We start from the raw sequence: 16,094 nt of genomic DNA on the forward strand, positions 1-16,094 counted from the left end.
GCAAGCTTGCTTCTCTTCAAAACATCACTCCCAGCTGCACTCTCTTTTCTCTCTTTGAGTCAGCTCATTTATATAGCTCCACCAATCAAGGCCCACCCCGAATGGGTGGGGCCACACCTCCATGGGAACATCTCATCAAAATTATCTCCCACAGCTGGGTGGGGCACACTCCAAGCAAATCCAACCAGCACCAAAACTTCTGCCCCACACAAGACTACAAAGATAATGGCATTTGGGGGACACAATACACTCAAACCGGCACAGGGAGTTTGGGGGCTAAATGTCCTGTGCTGGCCAAAATGGCCCAAATTTCTGGGCCTTTATATACCCTCCTCCATTCAACATTGGTTGTGGGCTTCCTTGGTCAGGAATCTCTGCAACTGAGGCCACCCCAGAGGGGCTGATAGCACTCTCAGCAGCTGGGGCAATGAGTCTTTCATTGAAGGGGAACCTGGGCACCGTTGTGTCCACCACACTAGTCCTGGCTTCTTGCTTTCTCTGCCTGATTTCTGATTCTTTCCATTCTCCCACCCTCTCCCCTGACCATCAGTGATCAGTCTGGACACAGTTTCTGGAAAAAGTCTCTAGGGTCAAGTGGTCTGATGGTCCAGGGATGGGTTGTGTGTCTCGGTGTGCAGGATTCTTGATATAGGGTAATTGCCATTACTTAAGGACCTAAGTAATTAAAAACAAATAAAGAGCAAAGGTAAAAGGACCTTGCTTGTCCTTTTCCATTAGAGTTTTATTTTGCAACCTCCTGTTCCTATGCCTATACGAAGTCTACAAAACTGAAAGAGTGTATATAATGCATAGCCTTACAAAGTGCCCAACAGTGACAGGACCAAGATCCCATGCACCTTGTCTCTGTTCAGCACCTTGTTCTTCTCAAAGGGCTTCCACATATGCTTGATTTCTCACAACAGCCGATATCCCCACCCCCTTGAGTGGGTGGAGAGGACATGGAGTGGTCAGTATCACGTTTCAGGCCATGGTGCCAACACATGACACAGCCAGGAACAAAACATGTGTCTGTCTATGCTGAGGTCTTTCTACTCTTCTGGTCTGTAGAGAGAGGGAAGTCAATCTGTGTGAGAATACTCTTCCACTTGATGGTTTAAATTTTGTGCAAATATGTTCAGCTATTTTAATGGAAAATTCAATTATTCAGGCTGGGAAACTTGAGACAATTTGCTTTCCTTTTGGAGTCGAAGGGCAAGGAGTCCAGTTTTTGCCACATTGCTCCAGCGAACCTCAAGAAAGTCAGAAAGTGAGGCACCATAAGATGTGAGCAAACAGTTCAGTGGATGTTTATTTAACTTATCATAATCATCATCATAATTACTATTCAACTTTTTGCCTCTCTAGAAAGATGGGCTGTAGTTTCAGTTGAGTGAACACTGAAGTTGGTTCTTCTATCGAACCTACTTTCTCCTCTCCTGCAAGCCCAAACTCAAAGGATGTCTATAAATCCCCACCACAGCCTAAGGTTTTCAGATAGTCTGAAAATTATTTCAATGGGATCAGAGATTGATATTAATTTTCCACGTGTAGAAACAAACTCACATCAGCTCAGCAACCTGGCAACTCCCTTGACTTGGGGCTGCTCTTTTTTGTCCCTTTCTTTTATTTCCTGTTAGCAGGCTCTTAGTCTCTCTTGGCATTAAGAGTTAGTCACTTTGCTGTGGGACCTGCTCCACTGGATACCACTCAACCAAAGTGACCCCATGACGGGTTCAGCATAAACATGTTCCCTTGTGAGTCAAGCATCTGCGATAAGTGAACAAACACTGTACTGAAACACATGGAACTTGGTATTAAGAACTATCACCAGCTCCTTGGCTTCCCCGTAGCCCAGGGCGGGCTGTGTTGTGTAGTGCATGCCTGGTCCAACATTTTATCAACACTCAACAACCAAGTAAACACTTGACTCATTTACTTTTTCCTGGCTTCGATCTACTTGATAACAGAGGAAATGTTCTAGGGGGAGAGGGCGATGGCAGTGTCAGCAGAAATCACTGTCTGGAATCAGCAGTGACTGAACTCATGCTCACCAGAGCTCACTTTCACTGCTGGGCCATTTTCATGGATGGGAAAGGGCATTTCTCACCCAGTTCAACTGTGGCCTACTTCACCATGTAAAGTTGCAGCATCTGACTTTGCTGAAGAGGAGGAGGAAACTTTTGGATTATTGATAATGTGAGAAAGCCTGAGCAGAAGGATTGCTTTTCAGTCCAAGTTACTGAGACTGTGAAGGTAAAGGGAATGATTCTTTAGTCTGCATGCAGTATCTGCCAATTTTTGAATGCCTTCCTTCCTCTAGTCTAGGATAATGCTTTGGAGGCATTTATGAGATCAACATAAATTTCTTAAAGAAATGCAAGGCCAGAACTCTTTAGTTATTATATGATTATAAATGTTTGATGATTATTAAAGTTTGGCAACAGTGAGTCCCATGAGTATTAGAGTAGGCAGCCTGGTGCTTTGGAGACTTATAAACCCTAAACTGTGCTCCTATTTTAGGATCATCTTTGGGAAGCAGGAGGGTTGAGGTGGGAAAAATGAGAGAGAGTTAGAGAAAATGGTCGTGGAGGGAATTTCCCCTCCCTATCATGTCAGGAACTCCTGAGCTGAGCCTTTTCATATATTCCTTATTCCACTTAGGGATCAACTGGGGAAGTAAGATAATAGAGGATATCCAACCCATATCATATGGGCAGGTATGACAGAGTGAAGTGGTTAATGAGTAACATCTTTGGAGACAGGGTAAATGATCTGATATTGTCTGCTCTTAGGGATATTATGAATCTGGGGAGTAAATCAGGGAGACAAACTTGGATTGAATATAATTTTATCCTTTTATGAACTAGTAGAAACAGATTTACCTGCCAGAATGTGGAATTTTGCAATCCTTCTGTCTACTTGAGAATGACTAAAGAGGGCCGTCGATTAGAAGCATTGAAGAGTATGGAATGCATGGAATCAAAGGGACAACAGGTAAGTGGATGATGCCAATCTTCATGTCTTGTTTGGGTGGTTCTGAAGTCCTGCAAGGAAATCTTCCCAAGCACTGGGAAGTTGAAGTGAAAGCTGTTATAATCAAGGGATTCCTGTGTTTAGTGTAGTGGAAAGTCTGATAAATGCCTTTTCAAATCAGATTGACCATCTTTCCGTAAGTATTTGTTTAGCACTTAACTGTGTGCCTGGAATGATCTGGGTATTCGGATAAAACAATGATTAAGAGAGGGATAGTCCCTGCTCTTATTGAGCTAAAGCATTGCTCCATGGACAGCAGTTTGTTGAAGACATGTCTATCACGACAAAGATGTGCATTTTTATGGAAACTTACCATGCTTCAAACATTTTGGTGAAGAACACATGAGAGCTGAGAGTACTTAACTATTTTTGCATGTCCTCAAGGGTCAAGATACAGGGGCAAAGACTCCAGCATCAGAAGTGTCCTCTGAGGCATTCTGTCCTCCCTCAGGTGGAAACTCTCAACTTTACCATCTCAGGAGAATGGGACATCCTGGTGCAGCAGGGCCTGTTGGTGACCTCACCGCTCTGCCTAGCCTGGAGTTTGCTGTCTTTGGCACTTGATCCTCTCGCTGAAGTTTTGATGATCACGAGGCACTTTTCCTCAGAGGCTGAAACAGCGTTGTTGGTCAGTGAGCAGTGGGCTGGTGGCCCATTGGCAAGAACACTGACTGTGACTCAAAGTTACCGAACGTGGACAGGGGAAACCCTCCTTTATGAAAACCGATGAGGGTCCTTGGGGAAAATGACTGGGGACTTGTGGTGGGGAATCTGCAATTCTGGGCAAAAATAAACCTGGAAGGGAAGCAAAGGAGTAACTGCCAGGAACTAGGTCTGCTGGGAACTTCTGGGGAAAGGGCCAGCAGAGCACCTGGTCAGGAAGCCAAGGACACTGCAGCCTCCGTGCCTTGAGGGTTCTGTAGCCTGGGCAAGAAGGTGTGTAATTACATACCACCCCTCCCCCTCCAAACTAAGACAAGTTATCTGACATCCCTACTTATTCTTATGAAGACAACAGATCAGCATATTAGAATTTAGGATCTACCCAGAATATCATGACTTTAGGGCTGTCATGATGAGGGGATTCCTTGCCAACCCTCATGTTTCTGTCCATTAGATGTTATGGTCTCCTATTTGCCTTACTTGTTTTTCCTAGTTCTAAATTGTTTGAAAGCATGGGCAAGTTTGAGAGATATTATTTTTCCCATTGATTTTGACACTTCACTGCTCACATACACCTTATGAGAATGATGAAAAAATCTCTTCATCCCTTTGTATGTTTGTGAGTTAGTATTTAAACTCTTTCATCATAAGATTTAAGAAGTTTATTTCTTGGTAACAAATAAGAAAAATGTACAATATTCTATAAGAAGAAATAAGATGGAGATGGACTACAATTAGAATAAATGTTACATGATTTGATAAAATAGGTTTTAGCTATGGTATTGAATAAAAACAGAAACACTAAAAGGAATCTCATCAAAGTTTTATCAATTCATTTTATAAAATGTATTTTGAAAATTTGGGTATTCCCCCAAAACTTCCATTTACATTGATGAGAACTAATAATGCTAACTTAAAGTGGTTTGCCATTTATACATTCCGAGTATCACAATAAACATCCAAATATGCTGCTTTTGACACAAGCTTCACCATTAACAGATATATCTATCAGATAGGGAAAGACAGTAAGCCCTATGAGTTAATGGGCATTGATTAATCATACATTGTCTTCTTAAACCAATGTTTTACTCTATCCTTTTGGTACCATTGATGTATTTCAACTGAGGGCAATGAGGGGTACTACTCTTATAAAGTGAAGAAAGGACTATTTTTGATGCCGACTCACCTTCAGACAGATGAATTTTAGGAAAAACTACTGACTTAATACAGGTACTTTGAAAACAGACTCTCTGAGAACTGAATGAAGAAGTTTATTGGGGTGGGCTCTTCAGAGATGCATCTGTAAGGAGGAGGGCAGAATTGGGAGAGGGAAAAACTGGTCCATAATGTCATGCAACTGAGGCCTCAGTTGATTCCACAGGAACTCCATAGCTGGGGTGATCCTTCAGCATTGTCCCAAATTAAAGAAAAAGGGCCAAATATATATACCATTGGTGACAGTCATTGCCTGGGAGGGTGCATAGCCTTGGGTGAGGCTGTTCTCTGTGACGGCACTTCCCAATGATCAGTGCAGCTGTGAGCTGTCAGCAGTCAACACTCCCCTCAGCCTGGAGATGGGCACATCTGCTCCAAGAGGAATCTAGTTGGAGCTCATTCATATCATTACAGTCCACCTTTGCACTGTGCAGATTCACTTGCTTCTTATGGTATGTTTGCTATGCCTGCAAAGAACTTCTCCAGGATTCCTTTTAGTCTTGTTCACAGGGGAAAATTATAAGGAGCTTGTTTTGATTTGGTAAAGATGACAAATGCAATATACCAGATATGGACTACCTTTTAACTATGGGGATTTATTAGCTTACAGCTTACAATTCTAATGCCTTGAAAACGTTCACATTAAGGCATCAACAGGATGATACCTTCTCTGAAGACTGGTTACCGGTGAGCTTGGTCTCCTCTCATATAGCAAGGCACATGGTGATGTCTGCTGGTCCTACTCTCCCAGGGTTCATTGCTTCTAGCTTCTGGATTCAGTGGTTTCCTTTCAGCATCTCTGTAGCTTTTTCTGTGAACTTCTCTTAATTTAATCTTGTAGCTTCTGCATGTGCTTTTTTCCTCTTTAAATGACTCCAGTAAAAGGATTAAGACCCACCTTGAATAAGGTGTGTCACATCTCGATTGAAACAACCTAACCAAAAGGTCCCACCCACAATAGGTCTGCACCCACAGATTAAAAGACTAAAAGAACATGACCTTTTCTGGGGTACATACAACCTCCAAACTACCACAGAACTTTAATAGAAGAACTACCACTGCTGCAGTTGATCTTGAAGATGTAACTGATACTTGTCACCCCCCCCCCCCTTTCATCTTCTGGTCTAGATTCCCTTACCCTCAGTTAGCATCTTTTCTGGGGTAGGCAGCTGGCCTGGTGGGAAGATCCAGACCCTCGCCTCTAAGGTGTCTAATCCCCCATCTACCACCCACTTCTTGGGCCATAGCAGCTGTACTTCTACAATTATCACTGGAACTGGGTTCAGGGGCACCAAGAGATGCCCCAGTGTGTCACCCAAGTGCCAAAAATATTCCTTTGTATACCCATCGTGTAGCTGCAGCACTACCAGCTCCTGAAGACCAGGTCCCTTCCCCCGACCAGTAGGTTGACCCCTCCCTTGCCTGCTGGGATCTTAGTACAAGGAGCTTGATGTAACCACAGGGCAGCATTAGCTTAGATTTCAGTAAGACTCTTGATGTGTCCCTGTGGAAGTGTTTCCACTCCAGGATCTCTAAACCCCCAAACCCTAAGTTTGCAGAGGCATGAAACACAAATTCCCTAATGGGTCACTAGGAGTGATGGTGACAAGGGTCACGTCTACTTTTAACTCTTTGTTCCCAGACCTATGTATTGTACCTATTGGGGATACATCGTCATATGGTTTAGAGTATACCATATTCTGCATATTTCCGTCTTTGCAGCATATTATCTGTAATCTAGTGCCTCAGCTGCATCCCTAAGAGATCATTCCATTACTTGTCAGGCAAGTGATTTCTGGGTGAGTGACAAATATGATAGGGCCAGTGGTTCTCATTGCCACCCTTTTAGGACCAGTGGACCCCACTGCCTTGGTTTGAAGTCCTCTGTTGGTAGATCAAACATTCCGTAAGTCCTTTGATAGTGGTACTGGCTGAGGCCAAGTGATCGGGAAAGGCAAACCCATTCGTAGAATATATGTCTATGTATATCTTCTAGGAGGGAAAGGATCCAAAGTAGTCAACTACCACCAAATGACTGGTTGGTCATTTCAAGGAATGGTCCATGTTGGGGAGTCACTGTTGGTTTCTGTTACTGACAGATTGGATGTGCAGTAGCAGCAGTAGTTAGATCAGCCTTGGCAAGTACAAACCCGTGCTGCCGGGCCCATGTGTAGCCCTTCCTTCCCTGCCACCATGGCTACTCTCTCAGAAGTTATGTGACTGATGATCAATTAGCTGAGTCATTCCATGCTCATGGCTTAGGTCCTTTTCCATGGTGGTTGCTTTCTGGTGGGCATCAACATGCCTTACAGATATCTTCACATTCTGTGCCCACTCCCACATGTATATCCACATGCCTCATTCCCAGGCCTCCTTATCTCTCAGTCTTCCAGTTGTTTCTCTTCTTGCCCATGACTGGCTAACTAGACCATTCCTCACTGCCCCGTTCAGTCCTCATTGCATATACTTCTTTGTACTTTCCTTTTGTTTTATAATCCTATAAAAGTGTTACAATATTTTTAACTCACAGAGACTACAAAAATAGCCTGTGGGCCAGATTTGGCCCCATAATTTGCCAACCACTGGTTTAGATGGTCAAGATCCTTGAGGGTTGCATTATGACAGAGGGCAGAGAGTCAATATTGGCCCAGGGGAAGATTGCAAATGCATCATTTGTCAGCCCCACATGAATTTGAACTACTCCTGATCTTCCTCATTGATCAGGATGGAAAAGAACATGCTCTCCAGATCATACCGTGTTCTGAATGCTACTGCAATCTCTCTAGCAAAGATGCTACATCTGGCAAAGTTGCTACAATGAGGCTATCACTTGCTTAAGTTTGTGGTAATCCATTATCATCACCATGGTCTGTATGGTTTTTGTAGGGAACAGACTGATGAATTAAATGGGGATATGACAGTGATATACTGCTCCTGATTTCTGTAAATTTTTGATGGTGGCACAAAGCTCTGCCATGTCCTTGAGAATGCATTTTTTTTTTTTTTTTCAGTTTACTAGTTTAGCCAGGGTGAGAGGTGGGGAAAAATATCAGAGGCTTCTATTTGGCTTTCTCCACTAACTCCTGCCCTACATGTCAGGGAACCAATGTAAGAATTCCATAACTATCACATATGTCATGACTATTATACATTCAGGGATTATGGAAATGACCTTTAAGTGGTTCGTGGACCCAGTGAATCCACCACAAGCAAGCCAACCTGGGCCAAGACTCCATTTATTACCTGGCCCATGTATGTTCCCAGGTATTGTGCCAGTTTGGATATATTATGTCCCTCAAAATGCCATGTTCTTTAACGAAATCTTGTGAGGGCAGGCATATTAGTGTTGATCAGGTTGGAATCTTTGGATAAGGTTGTTTCCATGGAGATGTGACCCACCCAACTGTGGGTAATACCTTTGATTACATTATTTCCATGGAGGTGTGGCCCTACCCATTCAGCGTGGGTCTTGATTAGTTTACTGGAGCCCTATAAGTGCTCAGATGGAAGGAACTTAGTGCTGCAGCTGAGAGAGACATTTTGAAGATGGCCATTGAAAGTAGACTTTTGCTACTCAAGAGTTTGCCTTGGAGAAACTAAGAGAATACTTCCAGATGCCTAGAGAGAAATGACCTGGGAGAAAGCCATTTTGAAACATAACCTGGGAGCAAAGGAAGAAGACACCAGCCATGTGCCTTCTGAGCTAAAGAGGTGTTCCAGACACCACTGGCCATCCTTCAGTGAAAGTACCCTATTGCTGATGGACATTTTATGGCCTTAAGACTATAACTTTGTAACCAAATAAATGCCCTTAAAAAAGCCAGTCCACTTTCGGTGTTTTGCATAATGGCAGCATTAGCAAACCGTAACAGGTATCAATGTCAATTTGGACCCTGTGTCTGTCCAACAATCCTCCAAAGGTCTGGGTGTTCCCCTATTCCTAATGCCTAGTTACTGAAGTTAACGGCTGTCAGTCCCAGAGTCCCCAGAGGGACTGAACCCAATTGCCCATGGCAGTCACACACTCACTAATGCACCTCTGTTGGCTTCCTCTCATTCCCTGTCTGACTTCCCTACTCACTTCCTGGATCATCTTCCAATCAACTACATGTGCAGGAATGCCTGTCTCAAGATCTGCTTTTGAGTGGAACCCAAATACATGCTAATTCCTCTAAAAAGTTGGAAGCGTTTAATAGAGGCAATGCCAGCATTGGCTAATACAGCCTGTGTTAAAGCATTTGCTGTAGAATAAGCGTCCCTTACTGTCCTGATGTACTGCCGCTGCTGGGTACTTGTTTTCCCCAAGGAGAGTTTCCGCTCTTCTGCAGGAAGGAAATTAAGGTAGGGTGTGTCCGTGTCTCTCCAACCCTGTACTCTCTCCTGCCTGGGGAACGTGGAAGTACTTATCTAAATTGAGGAGTTTGGGGAAAGGGGTTGAGGGTAGCAGAGATTCTTATTTATCCACCCCCCCCCCAAAAAAAAAAATTCATTGCCTATTTTCTGGATGTCTCTTAGGTGCTGTTTAACCAGCTAGTGGGAGAAGAAGTTAGCTCACTTCCAATGGGAGCCCTTTATGTGGCATGTGGGGTGAGGGGTGAGTGTGAGGGCACTGATACCCACACCAGGTAAAAATCCTAAAAGGCTCACATAGGCATAGGGGCGACTACTTACTCTCACAGCCACCAGAGATGTTTTTTTCTGTCTTTGGAAAAGTAAACCAATCCACACCTCCACTCTAGCAGCTCTGGGAAGGAGGCATAACCCAGATGAGTGTGACGAGAGTGAGTGTGTGAGTGTGCAGGAAAGCTTGGAGAATTGGGCTTGGGAACTCCTTTGGGCTATCCTGGCTTCAAGGAGCAGGTGAGTATGCATAACGGGTAAGGGCAGGTCACATCCCTTTGTCTTCCTGCAGGTGTCCTGAGCATCTAGAAGGAACCCAATTCCCATGCATCCTGTAAAAGAGCAAGAGCCTTAGGATCTGCTCCGGGCCCACTTGGCAAAGCAGTGGGCCTCCTGGGAGGGGCTCAGTCTCACCTGGAGACATCTCTTCTCCAAAAACCACTAACACGCCCTGCCCAGGACCTGTACCTTCCTGTCGGGATTAGGGGTGTTTGTGGAGGCCTGTAGCCATGAATCAGTCCATCTACCCAGGTGCAGACCAATGCAAATCATTTATCTTTTCTTTTTCTTTTAATAGCTCTATGAGCTGTAATTCACATACCTTGCAAATCACTCACTTAAATGCAATGGCTATTATATTCAGAGTTGTGCATCCATCACCAAAAGCAATTTTAGAACAATGTTCATTACCCCCAAAAGAAACCCCAATCCCTTTAGCCATTACCCCCTTATTTCTTAATCCACACACCCCTAGCCCTAGGCAAACACTAGTCTATTTTTTTCTCTATATAGATTTGCCTGTTCTATACATTTCATATAAACGGGATACATTTATATGAATAAATATTTATTTTTCCTTCACTAAAAATTGTATTTCAAGACCCCATTCCACCAACAGCCTCCATCTTTCCTGAAAGGTCTATTCCTCACCCTCTGGCTCTCTCAAGGTTCTGGGGATTCAAGGGGGTCATAGAACTGCAGGGTGGGGTGCGGTGGGGGTTGACTCTTTGGTCACCATCCATCCACACAGGTTACAGTCCCTTATTTTGGGCACTGGGGCCTTCAGATCTGAGGTTCTCAGCTGCTTCTCAGGCCCACTTGGGGTGCAGATATTGTTCTGAGGTCCCTAAAAGGACCAGGCAGCCTCTGTCCCTCTGGGTCCTGCTGACCCATCTCCCCCATCTCCCCACAGACCAAGGGGATGTCTCCCTGACCTGGGAGAAAATCCTTGATACTTCTGCTTTGTGTCCAAGACATTTTGTTTATAGCCTAAGCCCTTCTCTTCTACCCACCCTTCAAATCCTCTAAAATCTCCCAGGGACCTGGGCTTCTGTAATACCAAAGCCTGATGATTTCTGCCCTCCATTCCCCTATATCCCACCTGGAGGCCGTTAGATGGAGCTCACTGCCTCTTTCATAAGGAAAGGGAAAGGGCGGTCAAAAGGGGAGCAGACATCTCTAGCATCCTGACACGTGGCTTCTCAAACTCCCCATGACTGGAGGATGCCTTTCCTCCTCCCCCTCGAGCTCTAGGGTGAGACCATCCATGGGAACCACACACAGGAAGTGCTGTGGGAGTCTGGCTGCCCACTCCACCTGTTGGTCAGAAAGCAGGAGACATGAGCACACACACTGGTTTGGATTTGGGAGAGATCAAATGGGGACCAAGTCTACCAGCCTCCCTGAGCTCCTGGGAGTGGCTGGGATTTATGACCCCTCATGAGTATAGATTGAAAGCTGAGCATCTGCCCAGACCCCAGCAGCTGGGCTACACATGGGGGTCACAGGTCTTTTTTTTTTTCCACTGGCTCAACCCTTACCCACTATTACAGGATGTCCTCCAGGCACCTGCATCCCTCCCAGCTCTTCCTTGATGTCCTCGGTTTGGGCTCTGTGCCCATTTATAAGAGCTGTCCTCATTGTAGGTTGCTGAGTGCTCCTTCTTTCTTTGCTCCCTGCTCTGGGCTCACCCAGGGCACTTCCTGCCCCGGACACTGGCACAGCCACCACCACAGCTGGCCCGTTAGAGGAACTGCTGCTGCTGGTGGTATCTGCCGACCACGGAGAAGGGGCCACCATCCTGGCCGAGGGTGCTGGCGTCCAGGGGTGGGGGCTCTGCCTCCCATGGCCACAGCAGGCTCTGACCCTCCATTTGCCTCGGGGCACCGTTCCCAGTGCAGTGGGGAGAATCGTCTCCTCCCCGGGGCTTTGTGCTCCACTGGGCCCGCTGCTCCCTTGCCTTCCTGAATCCGCAGACCCTTCTAAATTCCTTACAGCCGCCCCCTCCAGGCAAAGGAGCCGGCTCTGGGAGAAGGAGGACGGTGTGCGGAGGAGACTATGGACAGGGTGGGACTCTAGGTGGCCGTTTCCTGTGCTCACATCATATTTCTATCAGGAGTCACCAGGGCAGGCGCCCCAGGGCCAGGCGGGTTCTGTGAGGTGGGGATGTGGACCCAATGCGGCTGAGGTGAGGCGGAAGGGAAGCCCCCCCTGCAGGCGGCTGTTGATCCCCACCCCTGTTTCCAGGCCCAAGGCTACCAGGGCTTCCACCGTCCAGACTTTCATGGGCGCTGACTCCATTTTTAAATGTTGCCTCAAAACATTTTAGAAAATATACGTATGCTCCCATCTGCCTTAGGACAGACAGATGGCTTCAATGGGGATATCTGTATTCTTAGGCACCCACAGATGGCTTTAGGGTTTCCATAAATCTCTAAAGGACACATGCACCAGAGAAATGGAATATTTTCTGGGGAGGGTCTCTATAGGCTACATCAGCGTTCTGAGAGCACCAAAATGCATCTTATGAGATGCTTCTCATAAGAGTCACCCATGCAAACCTCCAAACAACTCTATGAAAAAGCATTATTACAGCGAAGTCTTCCTTCCTTCCTTCCTCCCTTCCTTCCTCCCTTCCTCCATCTCTTCCTTCCTTCCTTCCCTCCTTCTTCTTTCCCTTCCTTCCTTCCTTTCTCTCTCTCTCTCTCCCGCCCCCACCCCCACCCCCCTTTCTTTCTTTTTCTTTTTTTCTAGAAGGTTTCTTGGGCCTGTGTGCAAAAGCTCCTGCAAACCTTGCCTTCCCATTGGGTCTTACCTCATGTGCTTGTAGTTTAAGTCCAGGCTCCTGGCTGCCTGGGGTGTTCCTAATGTGAGCAGGGAGGGCCCTGGAGTGACCAGTGCAGTCTACACCTTCCATCTGTGCTTCTTACACTCAGCCATTTACACCCCCAGGCACACGGCTGACCACCGAGGCCACCTGAAAAAGGGGACCATAGGCACAGCTTCCTGGGACATCAATTTTTCGTGAAGTTCTGGGCAATCATTATTTTCATATTTAATATAAAATACACATGGGATACTAGGAAGTGGAATGGGAAATTCTCCTGAGTTATTAAGATAAACAAAAGACTTCAAAGACACTCCATGCTACTTTGGGAGTTGCTTCAGGCTCTCCCCCAGATCCCAGGCTGTCTGTTCACCCTCCTCTGCAGCTAGAGGTACTTCAGTAGAAAGTTCTACAAAGCACCGCCACACATAGCACCAAGGGCCTTGCAAAATATCACTTCCTCCCTGTGGTTGACCTAGTCATAGGGAGCTGGACTTACAACGAGACAGGTGTCTGGAGACAATGCGGGGCGATATGAGGTTTAGTTCAATGTGGGTGCAGGGGTTCATGCACTCTAGGCCTCTTAGCAGGATATTGGTCTCCAGAATGATCTGTGTTACGTGGCAGCCAAGGCCAAGTGGACCCTGGTAAGGACTTGCCCACTGAGGCTGAGCTGGAAAGCTGGTCTTCTCGGTGGCCTTTGGCCTATGGGCCCCCAAACCTTTGTACTTGCCAATTTCTCCGCCTTGTTGCTATCCTAACCAAGTCCTGAGCCAAAGTATGTTCAATGCTAAACACATCATCTAAAACACATTCTCAATTCTATATGGAAAACACCGTCCTAGAAGAGCACGCTGCCCACGATTTGCATATGGAGATATCTCTAAGTATAGGAAACTCTATAACTGGGGGTTGCCTGCCAAGTGTATTTAAAATCAGAGAACCGAAGATGGCTGACATCAGCTCATAGATCGTGCAGCACAGACCCACAGGTTCATGGGGTGGCAGGGAACAAGGTCAGAGATTAAAGTAATACACTGTCTTTTAACCAGGAGCCCTACTTTTCAGAGCAACCTGCCTGCCAGCCAAGAATCAGGCTTGGGCTGATATTTCTCTGAGACCCTTTTCTAGAAGTCAAAACAGGCTGGCCTCTGGTTCCACTGCTTCCTGGCTGTGTGGGCGAAGGGAATAATTCTATTACCTTCTCTAAGCCTCACTTCCTGCATCTGTCAAATGGGATCATATAAATAAGAATAGCAGTAACACTATTAATACTGTGAGAATTAATTAAACAGATGCATGTAAATCACTTACTCCACTTCCTAGTATACCCAGCATGTTAAAAGTGACCTTGATGGTAAGGTTGATGGAGGCAAAGAAGTAAGGAAGGAAAAGTATGCAGCACGGGTGACCCCCTCTGTTCTGTCACCTCTGGGGTCACACTAGTGCCTGCGTGAGGTATGTGTGAATGGGGTAGAGCCAAGGAGAGGCTTCAGTTGGGGAAAGGATTAAAAAAATAAATAGTGGTTCTTGCCCTCAGGGAACTCGGTTATTGAAGGGGAAGAAACGTGTTTTGAACAAGGAGTGACAATGGCATTGGGCATATTCTAAAATAGATTGCAGAAGGCACAAAGGGAGGCTGGAAGAGGAAACTGACTACACAGCTTGAATCTAAAAAGGTGAAATTTAGAAGGACAAAGAGTGCAAGGCCAGGGCTGGGGAGCAAAGGTGAGTGGGGAGCCAGGCGGAGGGAGGGCAGTGAGAAGGGTGCGAGAGGTGCCGTGACGTGCCAGGCTGGCATTTGAGTGGACCGAGCTCATGGCAGGTTCTGGGCTTCTTCACAGGTGGCAGGGATGCGAATGGGCCGCTGGGCACGGGCTGTTGGCGGAGGTGCCGGCAGGGTGGCGGACTGGGCAGGGCAGGCTGTGAGTGGGTGGGAGGGCCTGGATGCAGTGCTGGGGCAAAGGGACTGATTGCTTCTGGTACCAGGGGCCGACAAAGCACAGATCAGCCTGGGGACCACGGTCTTGCCAGGAACGAACCCCTGCGCCCCACTTGGAACTGAGCCCCCATATTATCCCACATTGCCTCCAAATATCTGCTCATTATTAGTCCAGCTCCCTGTAATATAACAAAACCAGGGGCTGTTGAGAGTGACCTCATGATTGACAGTGGCTGTCCTCAGACCTAGAGACACTGGATGCGAGCTGTGGGGTCAGAGCAGTATTAGGGTTTGATGGCAACGCTGCTGGGGTGTGAGGATGGCCCCACTCCAGGAACGACAGCCCACAAGTCTAGTGAGACGGTCTTCTAGCCCCAGCCCAGCCTTCGGACAACTGCAGCCCCAGCCAACACCGTGATTGCACTTCAGGAGAAACTCTGAGTCGGAACTACCTACCTAACTCATTCCCAGATTCCTGACCCTAAAATCTGAGAGAATGAATGCTTGCTCTTTTAAAATCTACTCATGATGGGTATTTGTTATGCAGCAATAGATAATTAATACAAGGCCCTATTATATTTCAAAAATTTCTAAGAACCTTGCCTAAAAGTATCAGTTTTAATTCTGTCTGGCCATCTAATGATAGGTGAAGTCAACAGCTTAGGTTAGTTACTTAGACTAGCTGCTGTGATAGACACCCTCTCCCCCTTCCCCAAATCTGTGTCTTAGCAAAATAAAGGTTCTCCTTGTGAGATGTCCAGTGCATCTCAGCCATCGGATCAGAGTGTCCTCCACGGGCACTGAGGGAATGGAAGGGAAGGAATGGAGGGAGCATCTACCTGGGGTGGAAAGTGGTACAACATCACTTTTGCTCCCATCCTTTCGGCCAGAAACCATCAAATCTCCCAAATGTAGCTACAAAGGAGGCTGAGAAATGAAGAGGAGTCCAAGGATATTTGATGATGCCACTGTCACAGCCATGCAGCCATGTTTGGGCTGTTTCTAATCTTAAAGCGAGAACGCACATGGTTTTATAGAGATATGCAATCTGTGTCTGCTCTTCCTGCACCAGCCTGGAGATTAAAATGAGGATATATTAACCATAATATTTCTTCTGTCTCTGGATTTTGTCCATAACTGTTACTATAAGATACATAGCTCTCTGTGGAAAGTGCCCACCACAAATTGTTGCTCTGGGAATTCCCAAGGGAGGTCTCCCAGGCACCTGAGACAAACTTTATAGATAGCGCACGGAGTCTTCTGTTTCCTTCTTTTCTCCTGTTGGGCAGCACCTATCACTCCACTCTCGGCCAATGCCTTTATGACCAGAAGGCAGCCTGTCAGGGCCTCCACAAATAACGTGTTTCCAGCCCAGTGCAAACACACTGTCTTGCGTGAAATGGGGAAGACCTTTCTCTCCCCTTTGTATCTTTCTTGGTCCCCTGGAACCTAGGGCTGAGCTTTTTAAGACTCACACTTGAGTCTGTGCTCTGAGCCTTCCATTCTCTGAAACAA

The 16,094-nt window shown here is 46.2% G+C and overlaps 1 long non-coding RNA gene across 1 annotated transcript in view; it reads left to right on the forward strand.

Moving 5' to 3' along the window:
• Window positions 1–2,032: 2,032 nt before the first annotated feature.
• Window positions 2,033–16,094, forward strand: part of LOC119530870 — a 45,781-nt gene continuing 31,719 nt past the window's right edge. The window contains exons 1-2 of the long non-coding RNA XR_005216154.1: window positions 2,033–2,253; window positions 2,868–2,994. This is a non-coding gene — a long non-coding RNA (uncharacterized LOC119530870). The remainder of the gene's footprint in view (window positions 2,254–2,867; window positions 2,995–16,094) is intronic.

The sequence above is a fragment of the Choloepus didactylus genome, chromosome 1 (assembly GCF_015220235.1).
Source record: "Choloepus didactylus isolate mChoDid1 chromosome 1, mChoDid1.pri, whole genome shotgun sequence".
Lineage (NCBI taxonomy): Eukaryota > Metazoa > Chordata > Mammalia > Pilosa > Megalonychidae > Choloepus > Choloepus didactylus.